We start from the raw sequence: 20,417 nt of genomic DNA, 5'->3' as shown, positions 1-20,417 counted from the left end.
TGCCCAGTGCAATCATTTCTCCTCTTTGAAGTCTCCTTGACTTCTCTCTCTTCCAGACTGAGCTGACTATTCCGTCTTTGTGCTACTACAGCCCCTCACGCTTAGCTTTGTTCCGGTGATAATCACATTATGCTATAGCAATGTATTCATTCTTTCTCCAGCAAGCTGTGAGCTCAAGCAAATGAACTCTCTCTTCACCTTAGTCATCAGAGCCTGGGATGGGTTAGGCACATGGCAACTACTGAATACATGGGTGAATAAATGCATTAAAAAATGTTTACCCTTTCCCTGGGCGCAAAGATAACTATAAGCCTGAGAAAGACAACAAATGCAGAATGCTTAGGATGCTTTAGAAAAAAGGGGACACTAATCAAATATTATTTTGAGACTTTAAGCCTCCATTTGTCTTTATCTCCCAGTAAAGATGGTGAGGACGGGCCACTGCAGCCCCATGAAAGGCCCTCTTCTTTTCTGCTACTGTTGACACTGGGTCAGAAGGCGGGGCAAGAGTCTTCTTGCTGGAGGCGCAGGGCTGCTGTAAAACAATACCATCACCATGGCTGAGAAGTTCTGTGGCCTGGGTAAACCACACTCCACCTCATCACCAAGCCATTGTGCTGAGATATTAATAGCCCTGGGCAGTGTGGTCTGTGGGGGCAAGTGCTGCTTTTTCTGAGCTGCGTAAGCCCCCAACTCCCAGAGACAAAGTGCTCCACAAATAACCACTGCATATTCTGAATTCCTCTGGGCAAGGAGCCCTGGGGATAATGAATAGGACACAGAAGAGGGAGGAGTGGGGCTCTGGACAGGACACCCAACCCTCTAGCTCCTGGCAGCCCAGAGCCCAGAGCAGGGGCTGGTCGGGGGTTGGAGCAGAAAGAGCCTGGCAGGGTGGAGAAGGTTGGCACTCCTGGATTCTCACCCTGGCTCTGAAAAAAATCAGCTGGAGACCTCAAACAAATCATAGAAATTTTGGGGAGCTGAGTTTCTCCTTTAACTGGCTTGAAGTTCTGCTTATTTCACAATGTGTCCTCATGAGCAAATGAAGTGACATTTATGAGAGGCATTTATCTATTGAAAAATAATACATCAATGCCAGAGAAGGTGATGACGAAAAGGATGGTGACGGCGATGATAGCATGTCAGGAGAACACATTCTAGAAAAACCGGTGTGTCATTGCGGTGATCAGCTCTGAAAATCAGTCATGAACAAGGGACTAGCACTGGGGTTTGTCCGCTCATCTTTCTCTCACCTTCTGACCAGGTGAAACATCTTAGCCTCCGTGGAACACAGTGAACTCACCTGCCCTTGCTGGAAGCTTTCCCTTGTCTGGAAAGCCTTTCTTTCACCCCCATGCACAGCCTTTTTTAATGAGCAAACTCCTTTTCCCCCAACAAATAGTTCACATAAATTCTTTTTGGAAAATATTTTGATAACATGGGTCACTCTGAGCTCCATACCATCTTCTCTGTGCCTACTGGGCCAGCCTGACATCTGCCCCACTTGCTGGTTGTGACCTTGGGCAAGTGGTTTCATCTCCTTGTGCCTCAGTTTCCTCATCTGTGAGATGCCTGGATAATACAGTATCCCTGTATGGCAGTGAGAGGGAGGCCTGGCATTCGGTCAGAGCTCACTTGCTGGTGGCTGACGCATCTTCCCCATCACCTGACTTGATATCTTCCCAGTGCCTTCAAAGAGCTCTGGTATTGCTTTCTGCAGTGGAAGGACTCAGAGTGACACAAACCCTGGGTACCCAGGGAACCAAAAGACACGGGGAAGGAACAGGCCCCCAGCAACCCCGTGATGACGAGAGTCTCCACTCTGACAGACAGGGAGCACCAGGGGCCTGGCTGCCTCTGGCTGTTCCTCTGGTGCCGCCCACATTGACCGGATTTGACTCATGAGGGAACATCTCCAATACAACTCACACATCACTGCAGAAAATGCTCTGGGTCCACCTGCCCCAGGACCTTTACACTTTGTATTAGTTTCCTAGGGTTGCCACAGCAAAGTACCACAGACGGCATGGCTGAAACAGCAGGCACTCCATGTCTCACAGTTCCGGAAGAAAGCAGTCCAAGATTAGGGTGTCAGCAGGGCCATGCTTTCTCTGAGGATGCCAGGGAAGAGTCTGTTCCAGGTGTTTGGAGTTCCTGGGCTTGTGGCAGCATGACTCCAGCCTCCATCTGCACCCTCCCTGTGTGCTTATTTCCCTGTGCCTTTTCATAGGGACATCAGTCATGTTGGGTCAGTGCCCACCCCCATAACCTCATATTGACTTGATTACATCTTTAAAGACTCTATCTTCAAATAATGTCATATTCTGGAGTCCTGGAGGCTAGGATTTTAATTTGCCATTTTGGAGGGACACAATTCAACTTACAGCAGGCATGTTGTCGCCTGGACCTTCCTTCTGGCATGAAACTCATGCCCAGGGTGAATTGTCTCCCATTTTCTTAGGCAAAGACACTGAGTAAAAGAAGAGAATGGAAGAGAAAAGAAGCATGGCCTCAGGTCTCCCAGCTAGAATTCCCAGAGGGAGCCTTGCTTCACCAGAGGTCCTCAGTGTGCACTCCCCAGGACTGCATCTGGTCAATGGAGGAGTGGGGTAGCGTTCAGATTTCTCCCATCATACCCCAGTCCTCATGAAGCAGGACCTCTGGGGTTGGGATTTAAAGGCATATTGAGCAGACTCACCAGGTAACTTCCTGTTCACCAAAGTCTGAGAACTTTCCCTGGGTGTACAGCCCGTGGATCAGGGTGTATCTGTGGCACAGATCTGGAATCAAAGTGGAACTTGGAAGGTTAGAGGCAGCTGTGGCTCCCAGGGCAGTCTGATGGATTCCAGCATCTGGTTGCATGAGAAGCTGAGTTCAGGCCTGCAGCAAAGCCCTGGATATTTTCCACTGCCACATTTTCCTGGTGGCTTAAGAATGACAACTGTGTGTAGTGACTATGACCACAGACTTGAACTGAGGTTGGAAGAGTATGCATGCAATCTCTCTTAACCACAGCCTTCGGGGGTACCCCTTAGAGCTCCAGATAGATTGTAGGAGCACTAGGGTATATCATGGAAGCTTAATGTTCCAACACTAGGGTTTTACTCTGAAAATTAACCTTTATATTACCACCTGTAAAATGGGCATAAAAATGGTTTATTGCATCTCCAGGAGAACCAGTCCAAATGAATCATCCCATAAAACATAGATAAGGATACTCACTCATTCTCACATATCTGGGTCAGTAAAAGTGAGCAGTGAGGATGACTATTTGGGAATAGACAGAATAAGACAATGACTAACTTGTCCTGATTCCCCAGAATCTACAGCTCTAAGGCATTAGTGTAGCTTTGGGAGGGGAGGACCCCTGTCTGGTGCCTCTTGTGGGGTGAGGCTTCCTTATTTCAGGATCAAAGTGGAAGTACAGTACAGGAGCAAATGGGCTGGTGCATTTAACAGTGCTACCATTCTCTTCTTTCATTGTAGAAGCTCCCAATTCTCTATAGGGAGACTAGCTTCATTCCACTGAGAAACAATCCCCTAGTATCCAGAGCAAAGAGCAGGATGTTCTCTCCACTGATAGCATCAGGTGGAACTCACCGCTGTATTCAGAACTTCTGTTTCAACAAGTTATTTTTTGCTGTGGATAAACCAAGACAAGGATACACCAGAGATTGCATCAGCTTTAGAAAGCTGTATCCTTTGTTTTCTTTGTGTGTATGGTTGTTGTTGTTGTTTTTATTTTTGGATGGCCGTTGGGAGTGGTACAGAAATGTACCTTTTAAAATGATAATATAGTTTTCAGTGCAGTTATTTAGAGGAAATGAGGATGGGGTTCCAAGCTTTTTTGGAAGGGGCAACAGATGGGTAAGCCATGTGTGAGTGGTAAGCAGGAGCTGACCACATCCGTGCCAGACCAGGCTGTGGTGGGTCAGGAGAAATGCCAGCATCTCTAAAGAAACCGCCTCTCCATATCATCTCTGGATTTGACTGTTTCATGTGACCAGACACTTCCCATGTTTTCTGCTGTCAAAGGGGTGGAAGGTGACACATTAATAACAATGGCTGCACAGGATTGTTTTTGTTTAAGTTTGAAAGGGCCATTAGTTTCTTGACATGCACAGTCGTAAGTGATTTCTCCAGAAATACCAGAAGATGGTATTTTTACCAGAGCCATCTCTCTCTCTCTATATATATATACAGAGCAGTTTTCTCAATGACACAGTATGAACTTCCCATATAATTTTCACTGTAACAGAACAAAAGAGAAGGAGGTAATAATCAGTATTATCTCTATTTTAGTGGCAGAAAAATCAAAGTTCCATTTCCCACCATTTAGGTCAGTAAAAATGGAACAGAACTGTATTCCCCAGCGTCTGTGTCCACCCTCCAGGTCCCAGGCTCCAGTTACAGGAGAGACTGTAACAAGGAAGTATAGGATGGTCATCTGGAAGCAACTCCCAAGTATGAGCACTTTGGGATCCTGATTAAGGAAGGTTATTTTTGTTGTTACTTTCCAAGATATGCTTATCGGGAGTGTGTAGATTCATGTCTCTAGGTTACATGGGGCAGAGTCTAGAGGTGGGTATTCATAGGTGTGGATGCGTATGAGCCAGATCTCCAGTCCTGATCTCTGCATCCCTGGGCCACTGCTCTTCCTAGAACACTTGCTGTTTTTGAAGATAATTTTTGAAATCATCCACAGTACATCAGCACGATCCTCCAACTTGTCCTTCAGTCACCAACATCCCAGGTCTTACAGCAGAATATACACATAGAAGCAAATAGTACTACTGATGATTTTATATATATATGCATATATATCACCTATATTAATAACTCAAACACTTTCCTATCAGACATGGTCGGCTTAGAGGAGCAAGTTCTTCCTTACTTGCCGATTAAAAAGTATTTATTGAGCACCTTGTGTTTGCTTTGGTCTGAAAACAGGTTTCATGTGCTTATGAAGCATTAGACTCTATGCTGGATCCTGGATCTATGAGGTTAACAAAACACGCATGTCTCTGTGTATGTGCAGAATCCAAGAAGGAGATTGAGAGCGTAAGCAAAGGCAAGTGCAATATGCATGGGCATGCCTGAAGATGAGCTACTTTAATGAGGGATGTTGGAAACAACTGAATGTCCAAGAAAGGACTGTTCAGTTCATTCATGCCACAAACATCTGTGAGTGCCAGCTATGCCCAGGTACAGTGCTAATTACAGATATGACAATAAAGATTGTCTGTGTTCTTGCCTTTGCATGTGTCACATTCCAGTAAGGGACACAGATCAAGTGGGAGAGTGACATAAGACTCCTTCATTTATCCAACTACTACTTACTGAGTGCCTGCATGGTCTCTATCCCGGGAGGTTTATACTCTGTAGGGGAGGTACATAAAAGATAAAACAAAAGAATAAGATAATTATAATCTGTATTGAATGTATGCAGAAAATAAGTAGATATATGCTTAAAATAGATTTTTAAGAGAGGAAACGAAATAGAGATAGGGAGACAGAGATAAGGACAGAAAGAGAGCCTGAGAATGAACTAGTACAGAGTGTAATGGTTAAACACACCCATAGCTGGAGCCCGACTGCCTATATTTGAATCCCAAACTCTATCACTTGCCAGTTGCATGATCTTGAGCAAATTACCTAACTTCTCTGTGCCTCTGTTACTGCATCTGTAAATAGGAATTATAGTTTCTCTTAGAACTACATGAGTTAATATTTGTGACAAGTTTATAATAGCACCTAGCCCAGAATAAATACTATGAATTAGCAGAGTGGGTAATGCAAGGACCTCATGAGTGAATTTCTCTACTGCCAAATTAACTCCTAATCTGACGTTTGCAGAGAGCAATGCATACTGTGGGAGGCGGTGTTGTCCCGGTGCCAGACTGTCCTAGTCCATGAGAGCCAGTTGTCAGCATCTTTCCCAAACCCCTTTCAGTGGCTTGAAACTTTTCCTCCAAACTATGTGTTCATTGGTAGCTTGAGATTGGTCCTGGGGCAGGGCAGGGGGCACATCTACACCACAGAAATTGGTAAATGCTATGAAGCAGGGCTGTTTTGTTTTGTTTTGTTTTCCGAAGAGGCAATTGTTAAAATTTATCAACATGCCACTGGTACATACATTTAGCACAGCATGATGGGAGTTGGAGTTCTCAGTTGTTCCAAACTGATCAATACCTAGTGTTACATACTTGTTGAAATACATATTTATTCAGAAACTCAAGACACTTGGATCTAATATGCCCATTATACCAGGCCTGAAGGAACCAGGCTCACCTGCCTATTTGCTGGCAATCCCATTTAGAGCACAAGGGTGTGATGATTGCCATTAATATTGTGCCATAAAGATAAGCTCTTCATCAGCTCAGTATGCTCTCTTGACATTGTGCATGCAATTTGGATAAATGCCTAACTTTTTGGAGCTGTAGAAGCTAACTCCTTATAACTGATGGAAAATGAATAACTGCCTAATGACCCAGTTACTTAAGCAGTAGCAATAAAAATAAAAACAGAACAATAAACCTGTTTAAAAATCACCAATCATTAGGCACTCAAATATAGTTTAAATAAAGGTAAAGCTATACAACATGTAAATAAATGTAAACATCAATGTACAGGTTGTGTTTTTTCCCACTTAATATTATCTGTTAGTAACAACTTCTATTTATTAGTAATCCAATTTAAAAATGGGCAGAGGAACTGAATAGACATTTTTCCAAAGAAGACTTACAGATGGTCAACAGGTACCTGAAAAGATGTTTAACATCACTAATCCTCAGGGAAATGCAAATCAAAACCACAGTGAGACATCACCTCACACTTGTTGAAATGACTGTTATTAAAAGACAAGATAATAAATGTTGGTGAGGATGTGAAGAAAAAGGGATCCTTGTGTGTATTGGTGGGAATGTACATTGATGCAGCCACTATGGAAAACAGCATGGAGTTTCCTCAAAAAATTAAAAGATTAAAAAAAAGTAAAAGTAAAAGTACCATAGAGTTCAGTAATTCCAGTTCTAAGTATATATCTAAAGGAAGCAAAATCTTTATCTGAAAGAGATTTTTGCACCCACACACTCATTGAAGCATTATTCACATTAGCCAGGACATTGGAATAAAACACCCATTGATAGATGAATGGATAAAGAATGCAGTGCTTATATACAATGGAATATCATTGAGTCATGAGAAAGAAGGACAAGCTACCATTTGCAGCATGGTTGCACCTTGAGACCTTATGCTAAGTGCTACAAGTCAGACAGGGAATGACAAAGTCTATTGTCTAGATGCCTTTGCCACATCGTTCCCTGCTCTCATGATTCTGGCACATGGTAGACATTCATTAAAGAATTGCCAAGCAAAGGAAAAAAGGAGCAGTTAGAGAGGAAGTTATAGTAGCAGGAAAATAGCTTACCTAGGATGCTAAGAAGGCAAGGACACAGTTTCAGCCATATTAACTGTCTATATGGGTCCTTAATGCATATCTGATAATGGGCAGATAAGCAGAGAATGCAGTTCGCACCCCAGGAATATACAAACCTCCAGGATGGCTCTCTCCAGACCCAAGACTTACTTAAAAGTCCTCTTGAGAATAATGATCACCAATTTACAGCATTTCATAGTTAAAAGGTACATTATAGAATATCTAGACTCAGGGATCTTAGAATTTTAGAGTTAAAAGGAGTTCAGAGATCATTTAGATTCTGCTTCATTGCTGTCCGCACTTATAATAATGATGAAAAACTTGTTGAAGCAGATGCAGGGAAAAGCTGCTTCTCCCTCCCCTGCTCTTGCTCCTTGTCTCCTAAACATGGGTGTCCCTCAAAGAGCAAGCACTATTCTCATTCATTCCACAAATATCCATTGAACATTTACTATGGGCTGGGAATTGTGCTGGACATCGGGAACTCAGAGATGAATAAGATCTCACTTTTATTCTCTTAATTAATCAATCAACATTCTGTCCAGAAGTACTTATTATGAGCTGATGGGAAAGACAGACATGGCAGGCATGAAACAAGACAGGCATGAAAGCATAGTAGTCATACAGGGCAGCAGGAGCTCTAACAGGTTCAGCAAGTATGCAGAAGTAAAAAGATGTCAAAGAAATGTGGGGCAGTGGATTGTGGAAAGTTTTGAGTGCTGGGTGGGGGACAGGTGACAAGAGATGGGGCTGGAGGAGTGCACAGGGCCTCGCCCCTGGAGATGCCTCGCAAGGATGCTAGAGAATTGGAATGGAAGCCTGTGGGCAGTGGGAAGCCTGTGGCAATGGGGAGGCTTACACAGGAATGAGCTGATGCCTCCATGTGTATATCAGTTCTTAGGGCTGCACAGACTAGGTAGTTCCACACAGCAGAGATTTATTCTCTCACAGTTCTGGAAGCCAGAAGCCCAAAACCAAATGAGTGCAGGGCTGGCTCTTTTTTGGAGGCTCTGAGGGAGAATCTGTTCCATTCCTCTCCTAGTTGCTGATCCTTGGCAGCCATTCCTGGTGTTCCTTGGCCCAGGGGAAAATAGCTGAGGAAAAGGGAAGGGTGTTCACAATGGAATCTGGCAAGTCAAAGACAGGAGGAGATATAAAGCATGAACAAAATAAGGGAAGCCTGTCTGTTGGGTTTATAAAGAATAAAAAGAGAATGCATAAGACTTCTTAAGACTCAGTGTCACAGTGTACCTGCTAGGGCATCCTTACTTTGGGAGGACAAGCATTCAGGGAGTTCTCAGCGTGAGAAAGCCTTTGAATCCTGACTGCCTGGCTCTTCCTGCCAGCCTAATGATCAGGCTCGGCCCCTCCACTCCCGTATCACACTCCCTACTTCCATCGTTCTCCAAGGATGCTGCTAGGTGACACGGGCTCAGCAGAATCTTCCATAGGGTGGAGATGTAAGAGGGTCCCCTCACTCCAAGCACCCTCCTTCCCCTCCACCACCACCCTTCTGCCCTCAACCAAAGGGCCATGTCCTAAAGCAGCTACTGAGCCTCAGTGTGAATCAGAAAGGAGGCTACTCCCTCACATCTGGGTCTTTGTCCTACCCAAGCAGAGCTGGCAGAATGACTAAAACCAGCAGATTTTCCTGAGGCAGTAAATGCTTTAAGACGACTTTTGCATGCCCTTGCCTTTACATTTTAATGGCACTCTAATGTTGAATTAAAATGGGATTCCTATGGAAATGTACAATATCTAAATCAATACTAGCTGATTAGTGTCATGAGGATGAATATCAAAAGATATAATAGCAATGGTGGGGCCCCAACAAGGGTGAATAAAGCTGCCTGTGTCCATTAACTCAAGCCTGACTAATGCTAAATTACAATAAAATATATAGGAAGTGCTGGACAGAGCCACTTTAAACCCCACAAAATGCAGCCTAATTAGCACTATGGTGACAAATGCAGGAAGAATTCATTATACCCAAAGACTCCTCATAAAATCCAATTTCTTCCTTTTTTTACCAACACGATGCCAAGAAGGCCATGGGAGGCTTAACTACCACTGTGCTGCTTGCTGAGTATTATGTGCTGAGCTAAGTCAGGCCTCATATGGGCACCAGGGGATGAGCTACAAACCCCCTCCTCCCTCTGTGACTCAGTGCAGAGTAATCTTCCCTTCTTCCTGAATCATATCTCTGGATCTGTGTGTCTCTCCCTCAGGCTGTCTGCCTGTCTATGCATTTCAATATAATACTTATGAGTGTGCATTACATTATAATGCTAATGAGTGTGGACTCTTTTGTCAAATGTTCTGCAGCTGCGTCTTCCTGCAGATGTGATTTGGGGGAAGTTACTCTGTGCCTCAGTTTCCCCATATGAAAAATGAGGATGATAATAATACCCACTCACAGAGCAGGTGTGAATATCAAATTAATTATTACTTTTAAAGAGCCTCCCATAGTGCTGGCAGCAAGTAGCATGCAGTAAGTATGAACTACCATTATGTTTTCTCATTTTTCTTGTTAATCTATTCCTGAGGCAGTAGGATGAGAAAGAAAACATCTGGAAAACTCTGTCCTGTCATACCTCCCTGCTTAGAAAATCACAAAAGCATGGGATTGAATGTTCTTTAAATCCGACCCCCACTCATTGACGGACGCGAAATCTGAAGTCCAGACAGGGAAGGCGATGTCCCAGGGTCAGCCAGGTGGTTCTGTTCCATTCAAATATTTATGAAAGGCCTCCATGTCTAGATGGTGTGTTAGTTACTAGAATACAGTGATGAATTAGTTCCTGTTCTTTTAGAACCTACCATATTGTAAGGGAGCAAACACACCCACAGACTATGTAGGTATAATTTGGTGGGGTAGGTGATGAGAGAAAGAAATGGGAGAATTGGGGCAGAGGTATTGGACACAGAGTCCAACCTGCAGGTTTGGGGAAGGAAGGCTTCTTAGAGGAGCCAGTGCTTGAATTTGATCCAGAAGGAGAATGAATCAGCCAGGCAGTGAAAGGAAAGAAAATTCTGTGCAAATTCTTGGCAAAAGTACATGTGTGCAAGAGCGAGGTGAGTGTGCAGGAACCACTAGTCATTTTGTCAATATGGGAACTGTAAGATAAATTCTAGCCAAAATAAGCAGGCGACAAGAGGCAACAAAGGGCCAGGCAGTTTATTTGAGCACAATTCCCGGGTGATGTTCCCCCGTCTGGGTATTACAGACCGGGGAAGTCACACCCAGTCAGGGAGGTGGGGGCTTATAAGGGGTTAGGAGGGGGAGGAGTGGGCAAGCTATCCTAGGGGGTGTGGAGAGGTATGATTGGCTAAAGGTGACATAATAGACAACTAGAAACTTTTTTTCCTTCAAGAGGGAGGAGGCTGACATCCGGGTCTTAGTTGGCACATCAGGATGGAATTCAGGAAGAGCTGTCCCCTTTCCATATATGGCACAGACCTTGGGGTCTGGTCTGTTCTCCCCCTATGGCATCTCTCTGTTCTGTTTGCATGTCCTTGTTTTTCCTTCCTCCAGCCTAACAGAAACCTACAGCACAAGAACAGGGGATGACAGGAGATGAGATTAGATGGGCCTATTGTGCCTGGACAAGAATTTGGATTCATTTCTGCAGATAATAAGGAGCCTTTGAAGCATTAAGCAGGGGAATGATCTGTTTACATTTAGATGGAACATTCTGTTCATTCAGAAAGTGGATTTTGAGGGACTAATATGTAAGGAAGGATTTCAAGGGGGCTGATTTCAATAGGCCAAGAAAGAGCTGATCAGGATCTGAGTGAGCACAGCAGAAGTATAGAGAGGAAAGTAAGATCTGAAAAGTATTTAAAAGCTAAAGTCAGCTATACCTGGTGACTGGCCAGACATGGGGGTTGAGAGAGAAAAAGGAGCATAGAATGATTTCAAGGTTCTCATACGGGCAACAAGATGGGTGATAGAATCATGAATTGACAAAGGGACACTATAGAAATGAGGAGAAAGGATGAAAAAGGATAACTAGCCACAATGAGTAGGCAGTTGGAAGGCAAGAGTGACTTTTTGGGAAGAGGTTAGGGCTGGATATGGGGATATGGTGAGTCTCAACCTACTTAAAACAATGAGTTTCCAAGCGCATTCAAAGAGCATTTGCAGGAAGAATAATAGTGTGTCAAGGCCTTATTCCTGAGGACAGACCGCTTCAGGGGGAGGCTGAGGTGCCTTCTCTAAGGAAGTGAAAGAGATAACATTGAAGAGGTGCAAGCTGGAGCAAGAGATGGACAGCACAGATGCCAATGGAGCACAACACTCGTGGTCACAGTGGTAAATGCAGAAGGGATATCAGATAACATAGAGCCTGAAAAGCATTCAGTGGGTTATGAGAGCGTGCCCGGCTGCGTGCTGCCCTCAGCCAAGACAGGTGGGACAGAGCAGTGAGGAAGGACAGCCTGAAATGGCTTGAGGAGTGAGGAGTTTGCCAAGTGGTAGAGACAATAGAGCATGAGATTTTTTCAGAAGAAACCAAGCCAGGTTGTCCTTTGGAGGATTTAGAATCCAGAGAGGGGTTTTATAAGCAAAGGAGACACTGAGGCACACTTATTGGTGGAAGACAATGAGTCAGGAAGAATGTGTGGTTGAAGTTGTAGCAAGGAGAGAGGCAGCTGTAGAAATAAAGTCCTAGGGAAGCAAGAGAGGGCAGGGATTGGGGGACTGGAAACTGGGAAGCGATACCTCGTCCTCTGACCCCAGAGGGGAGCAGCTGACCGAGGACGAGGAGCCGATCAATGTGAAATTGTGATGCTGGAAGAAGTTGGAAGCTGAAGTACCTTACTCTTGATGGTCTTGCTTCTTGAGACAGTAGGTCAAGTTTGTGGGGCTCTGGGTGCAGGGTGCGGTTAAGTAATGCATTGCAGGAGCAAATATCCTGGGTATAGAAGTATCAGCAATGCAGAGAGTTTAGCTGACGTTAGTGGCCTAGCTGGGATTGACGCCCAGGTTTACAGATTCTCGGAGGATGATAGTCCATGGGAGCATTTATCTTCTGTCTTGGTGATATTATCATACCATTGGTTTCTAATTCCTGTGCTTCTCACTGGATTCCAAAATAAGTCATTCTGTGTCATACAGATTAAGACAAATTCGCAGAATTGCTGCTGCTTGGCTCCTTGTTTGGACTTCGGTCTATGTCATGTAAGGATATTTATAACCCTGTTTATAATATAGATTTTGAGTCTGAGAGACCAGAGCCCTCTATCACCTCTGTGTCCAAATCTAGAATAATCAGGTAATTCAACATATCTGCTGTCCTTAATCCCATAACAAATCAAAATGTCTTCAGACCTCCCTCCTTTCCTTTCCTTGCCATGAAATAGACACCACCATGGAAAATCAGGGTCTGTTTTGGTTCTCAGTGATCTGGAAGAACAGTTCACTTCAGAGCCTAATGCCTAACAGTTGATTTCTTAGAAGCAACCACAGAGGGTAAGGACAATCCAAAATTCATCTGTAAGCGGAGAGCTATAATCGGTGACCTTTCTCAAAGCCAAGAGACAGCTGGTGGTCTTCTTTCTTTCTGTGGGCTGAGATCCTGGGGACCCTGACAGTTCCCGCAGCATACTGTATTCAGAAGCGAATGGGCCATAGGTGACGGTGGTTCAGTCTGAGAGTGTTTGCTGGAGTCGGGGGATGGGTGAAAGGGGATGGTAGGGAGGTTCGTGTGATGTGACATTTCCCTGGTGGAAGCTAGCACAGTGTTCCGGACCCTGGAGGTCTGTCGTGATGCCTCCTGTACCTGTCTGAATCTACCTTCCACTGTATAGCTGTCTGGTTATTTTGTCTGCTCAGTTCTGGCTGTTCCATTAGTGAGATCAGGAGTGCCCCTTGGTATCACTGTGCTTCCCTAACATTTCACAACTGTTTTAACAGTGAAAGACCTTGGACTCGGCAAAAATAAAGAAAAGTAGAAAATTTGGAGCATTTCTTAAAAATATTCAGGAAAAAGTGTGGACATAATGGAAGATAAGACATATTGTAAGAATATTTCTTTGTGTAACAAACTGTCCAAAAGCACAGTAGATTAAAATAACATTTGATTTGTTCATGATTTCATGGACCCACAGTTGGAGAAAGGCTGAGCAGGGATGGCTTAACTCCATCCCACCGGGTACTGACTAGGCACTCCTGGGATCAGAGGATCCATAATGCCCTTAATCACATATGTAAGCACTTGAAGCTGGAAGTCAGCTTAGGCCTCTCAGTGCTCCTCCGCTTGGCCTCTTTTTCCAGCAAGTTAGGCTGGATTCTCTTACATGGTGGTTCAGGATATCTGTAGCACAAATGTGGAAGCCTCCATACCTCTTAAGCCCTCAGTATAGATGTCACACAGCATAATTTCCACCACATTCTATTGCTCAGGGCAATAAGATCAGCTCAGATTCAGGGAGAGGGGAAACAGACATTACTTCTTGATGGGAGTTGTGGCATATGCTTCAAGTTTCAAAGTAAAGTTCCTCGTGATCTCCATCAAAGCCAAATGTGGGTGAAACTCCTGCAGACCTTGACTTCAAGAGAAATTATCTGCCACCACACCCACAAAATACAAGATAAGACAAGGATGAGCCCTTTACAAGGAGGAATGTAGGAAAGTACAAAGCAATCACAAATCCAGAGCGATTCTGAAATCTAGTCTTCTGTTGTCAGTTCCCCTGACTCAGACTCAAGGAAGGTTCCTTGATTAGAGTCCATTTCTGGTTCTGCAAGTGGTTGTCCAATTTACTGTTTTCTTTAGCTCTTGGCTTGCTCTCTGGGTTTTGCCTTTTGATCCCTCTTTCATTTTCTATAAGAAATGAATTGAGTTTTCACCTGAGTAGCTTTCTCAGTCTGCACTCTGCCCAAGGAAAACTGGGGGCCTGGGTGTATCTTTATTTTTAATGATCTCTGCCCTAAAATCCAAGCTCATGGTGCTTTCTTCAATATAAAATCTTAAAAACTTTATAGATTATCTATGAATCTTGTTTGAGTTTATTCCATCACAGTGGAGTAGATTATTTCCCAAGATGGACATAATAATTCTTCCATTTCCACATACAGTTTTGAAATGCTACTTTGCCGCTCATTCCATAAAGATTTGGAATATAGTCCCTCTCTCACTGAATGCACTGGACATGTGTGAGAGTATAATACAGGAGTGACACTGGGTCACTTCCAGACCAAGGCCTAGCAGCCTAGCAGCTTCTTAAAGTCTTTCTCTGCTATAGAAGAAAGTTTAGACTCTTCTGCTAGGAAAAGAGGCTAAGTGGGAAGCACCGAACCAACCCACCTTCCTGGAGACAACAAAGCCCCAGGCGTGAACACAAGCCCATGAGTGCCTCTGGTGATGTCGTGTGTCCTATTGAGCCCTGCCAGCATATTTGATCTATACAGCTGTGAACCATAAAGTAACTGTTGCTTTAAGCCACTAAGTTTTAGAGTGCTTTGTTATACACCATGGACAACCAGAAGAAGAAAGCAAGTTGGCTTCTAAGAGGTTTCATAAATATGCTTTCACCTTATTAAATTCATTAACGTTTTTAGGCTCAAAAGTTCAGTCTCACAGAGATCCCAGCATGGATCATAGGCAATGACTTACGCTAGCCTAATTCACAGAGAATGATGGATAGACTACAATGTCAATTCATTCATGTAAAAGAAACTGATGACTGTCAGGTGGATAAGGTGCTCACTCACATCCTTGGCCAGGGAAGACTTGCCCTGTGGGAAAGTCCTGGTGACATGGATCCAGACCAGGCGACTCTGCAAATGAGTACCCGAAGGGGCTCAGCTCTGGTCATGCCTTCCGGAGGGACTGTAACTCCTTGATGCTCAGAAGGATCATGAGGAACCCTTGTAAGTACTTGGATGGCCATCTCCCAAGTTTGATCCCTCTCTTTTTTTTAAAAAAGAGCTCTGTACATGTACTTGAGTTAGAGTCAAGACTTAAAAATCCTAAAGTCCTTCTTATTGATACTCTGTTTCTCTCTTTTAATGTTTCTCAATGTGGGACAGTTTTTCCCCAGAGGACTTTGGTGGGGTCTGGAGACATTTCTGGGATGGTGCTCCAGGAAGCCAGCATGTAGAGGCCAGGAGTGCCCCTGACAGTCCCCACAAGCAAAGAATTATCTTGTCCAAAATGTCAGTGGTGCTGATGTCAAGATATCTGCTCTATTCTGATTCACCTGCTGTTGATTAATGGTTGAACTCTTAGAGCACACTCTTATTTTTGATGTTTTCACATGGCAAAAGGTATCTTTGCCCCCATGTACTACTACATAACAAGAAATGTTTTGCTCATTATTAGTTGTTTGTGTTTCTTGAATTCTACTGATTTCTCCATCACTTATATTTTTTAATCCATCATCCTTGTATAAGATAATTTATACCCTAGTATAAGATAACCAATTTCTTGCCCCAAATTTACATTTATGTTTTTTCTTTGTGAAATCAAAGAAATATGTGTCATGCCTTTATAAGTCTTAAACACACAACATTAGTTTTGCCAAATTGCAGAGATGATATTTTCAATATTGACTTCAAATAAAACAGTCTTTTGGAGACCAAAATATGGGGTTCTTTAAAAAAAAGCTAACAATCTACCCCCACATGGAGTAACATAGCCACTAAGAGATTAATCAGACTCTTACGGAGAACATGCCTTACACTGCTGGATAGTGTTGGTCCATTTCTCAGGGGTCTTGGTGTGATGTTGACATAAGCATCCTGTGTCTTTGGGAAGTGGCCTCAAAAGGCCAGAACAGCCAGGTTCCTGGATGGCAGGTGGCATCAGGAGGTGACAGACATGGCTGAGAGGTGATGCTACAGAAATTATAAGGAAATACTCAGGCCTTCTATTAGATGAGAACTTGAAACCCCCTCTTATCATCTCCCCTATACCTAGGCAAGGTACTAGCACAGCCATTCAAGACATCGACTCTTTGGCAACCCCTCCAGGCATTCGAAATTTCATTTACTTTTCCTTCTTATCACTTCAAAAAAATAAGCAGGAGTTTTGAACCTGCTCCCATTTACCTGTATCTTTGAAGAGGGGCCTGGTACACATAATCACAAAGAGCTAACAATCCAAGAATTATTTCTATTTGGCACAGAATACATCGATGGTGGAGTGAAAGGAGCCTTTTAGAGCCAGATGACCTAAGGCTAAGTCATGGTTAGTCACTGAGTGAGCACATAACTGTTGGAAAATCATTTAGACTTCTCTGGATTTAATTTCTTCATCTGTAAAATGAGAATAATAATGTTTTGTCTCTGGGGTTTCCATGGCTCAGATGAGACAATATATGAATGTTCTTTATAAGCTGTAAAATACTGTTTAGATACGGGGGGCTATTTCACTACTGTCAAGGCTGTATTTGAGCGCTGGACCGTCCAGCATGTGCAGAATTGAGCACCTGACCTAAGGAGGCCGGGAGGCAGTGGAGTCTTTACACTGCACTGATGGGCCCCTGGACCAGCCCCACAGGACAGACGGCAGAACTTGCTCCCACCCTTGTCATTTAATCACCGTCTGGTGGGTTCATACTTCAAAACCACATCTTAGAGGAGGTTGGGGTGTTCTAATAAAGTCTTCTGGTGGAAAAGAGAGGCCTAATGTCTTCTCTTGCTTCTCCCTCTGGGCCCCAAGCCACAGCTTGGAAGAAGCGTAAACAAGTAAACCATTGCACCCCCGCACACTCAATCTGGAAAATAAGATTTCCAGGAGATAAGTTGTAAAGTGAATAATTAAAGCCCCACTGTTTTCCCTTGGAAAGCAGGGCACTTTGTTTGTATACCAGGTTGAGAGAGAAGCAATTTTAGCCCTCTAGAGTTGCATAATGAAAAAGTATTTGTATTTTTTATTATAGGGTTCTACATGATATTACGTTTCCTTGCAGCCCATTCAACTTACACAATTTGGCTTTTAATGACTCACAGCTGGCAATTCTGGGCCACTACTGGACACTACTGGAGCCCTTGAGTACAGCACAGAAAGCCTTCCTGCTGTCCCTGCTCCCAGCCAGTCTCACAACACAGTGTGCTATAGGCAGCCAGACTTAATGGGCCAGAGATGACAGTGGAAGAGAAAAGTCTTGGCCATCCCAGACCTAGGTGGGTCCCTTTATCATAGAGATTTCTCTGGCTCCAGTAAGCCCTCATCACACAGTCCAGTGAGATTTGCAAACAGCTGAGTCTGAGATGGAAGATGTGTATCACCGGAGCTCAGCCCTTGTCCAGAAGTAATGGCAGAGTGCAAAGTAGGTGATGTCAACGGCCAAATGACAACAGGACTTATGAGGTGGGGATCACAAGGCCAGGACCAATCCTGCAGATGGATGTGCCGTCAGAACCAACCAGGCAGGATGTCCCACAGCCAGCCTCAGCCCAGGGTGGGCTTGTGCTCTGTGCTCGGCTTAGGCGTGTTGCCTGAAATCTATATGGCTGCTGTGTTTAAGAAAGACAGAGTTAACCAGAGTCTTACTAGGGCCATGTCTCCGGATGACAGTTGATCAGGGAGCTCTGGTCAGAGTGCTCTGTCCCCCTCTGTGTGAAGACTGTTTATATGCTATTTACAGCAGGGAAAACAGAACATTAATTAGCACATCAAGCAGTGTGTCGAGGATGCAGTTGGTTTCCTGTCCTGAATAGTACAGCCTATGCAGTCCGGTGCTGTGTGCGAGAGAGTTTGCAAGGGTTAGCACTGATCATCTTGTCCTAAAGAGTTCTATCGAGGACGTGAGAACCTCAAGGACTTGAGAACCTCACTCTCATGGTGTTTTGTTTCCTTTGGTCAAGGCATTTCCTCAAGACCTTTTTCTTCTGGGTCACAGGGGAGGGGTGGGGGGTCTGACTAGCTCTGCGTGAATGGCCGCAGGGCATCACCACAGCCCAGTAAGAGCTGTCCTGGCTGACCCCAGGCCTCTGCAGCTGGCAAAGCTCTCCTCTCATGTGGGACATGGTACAGCCACAGCATTTCATTTTTATTTCAGAGTGGGTTCTCTGAGCACCATCTTGTGGGGCTGGCAGAGGGCTGAGCCCCACAGACACCCTGCAGCTGGCTTGAAAGGCAGGCTCTCTGAGCAGAATTGGCTCCATATCCTCTGAGTCCAGCCAGGGCTTGATGTGGAGTTTGTGCTTAGCGACTGCTGGATGAATGAATGAGAGGCAAGCATGAGACTTGGGTTCTGCTCCCTGGGTACCTTTTTTCTCTTCAAAAGGTGTTCTTCTTACTGCTTCATCCCCACTCTTTACAATGTGGTAAGCATGCAAAGAAAACTCATTTTATCTTGATTAAGTGAATCCTATGCCAGCCTTGGAGAAAAAGTCCTCCAAGGAATGATTTTCTTGTCCATGTCTTCCCATGGTATTTTTTATGTAGATATATCCCAGTAAAACATTCTCAAAAATATGCTTATCATTTCTGTTAGCAGATGAACCATGCAATGACGGAAGCCATGGAAGCTATGACTTATTTATCTTGGTGCCCCAGAACCTGATGATGCTCCCCACATGGCCGATGGCACTCAGTAAGTGAGTCCCAGCAGCACAGGCCCAGGGAGGCAGACCTGGCCTCCTTGCCAGCCCACAGCTCTGCCCCAGGGTCAGGCTGGAGTGCAGAGGCGGGCCTGTGAGCTCGGGGAGCTCCCCATCCTCACACCTCCTGCCCTCCACAAGCCACACGCTAGAGCACCCACAGAATAGTTGGAAATATCTCATCTCCATCTGCAGAATAATTGTCAAGACTCACATGACTTTGGCCCGGGCTGTTCTCTGTTAGGAAGTAAGCATGTACCTCGAGTGAATTGGAAGTCCTCGATCATTTATTCCTCTGTCAACACAGAATAGTAAACTCTGACTCTCAGAGCTAGAAGGACCCAAGGATCTGCTGTCCTAGGGAAGGTGAGCTACTCCCAGGGTTGTCAGCACATTACAAAGTCCACAAATCCAGACCCTCTTCTGTAGGCACCACATGCACACTCATGCATCTGAAATGTGTATGTGTGTGCCCATGTGTGTGTATGTGTGCATGTGAGCCTGTAGGCATAGAAGCAAATGTGTGTTTGGGCTGCCGCTTTCCCAACAGATATAAAGAGAGCACACATTTTGGGAAATCTAATCAGATAACGGAACCAGACTATTAAGATGATGCTAATAAGACTCTCAGAATCAAATACAGACACATGGCAATCGGTCCCCATTTCGTGATGGAAAGAAGCCAATCAGAGAAATGGACTTATTGATAACCTCGAAATGTCATGTGTCATCAGACATTGAATGTTCTTAGATCTCTGCTTCTCCTTTCAAAGGGAATAAAGGCCCCCTTCTCTTGAGCAGTGTTGAAGGAAAAAACAAAGTAGAAATAGGACAGGACCTTGGGAAACACACTTTGCCACCAGGTAGCTGTGTTACTTTAGGCACAGCACTTCCCCTTTCTGGGCCTCAGTAAAATTAGGGCATAGAACTGAATGAAAGCAAAAATCTCCTCTGCTCTTACCTTCTATCCTCCTCCATGTGGACCTCTCATGTGAGAATCAGGGGATAGTCTTGGGAACTTCATACATTCAAGGCAAACATAATGATGTTATATCATATATTCAAAGTGATATAAGCACCCCTACACCTACATTTAGTGAAACATTGTTTATAATAGCCAAGGTATGGAAGCACCTTAAGTGTCCATTGACAGATAAAGGATAAAGAAGACATGGTACATATATGCAGTGGAGTATTAGCCATAAGAAAGAATGAAATCTTGCCATTTGTGACAACATGGATGGACCTAGAGTGTATTATGCTCAGTGAAATAAGCCAGGCAAAGAAAGACAAATACCATACAATTTCACTTATATGTGGAATCTAAAAAAATAAACAAACAAACAAACAAAACAGAAATAGACTTATAAATACAGAGAACAAACTGGTGGTTGCCATGGAGAGGGAGGTGGAGGGAATAATAAA

This window comes from Manis javanica, chromosome 15 (assembly GCF_040802235.1).
Source record: "Manis javanica isolate MJ-LG chromosome 15, MJ_LKY, whole genome shotgun sequence".
Lineage (NCBI taxonomy): Eukaryota > Metazoa > Chordata > Mammalia > Pholidota > Manidae > Manis > Manis javanica.
The sequence above is the reverse complement of the archived record's forward strand: the minus strand, read 5'-3'. Positions refer to the sequence as shown.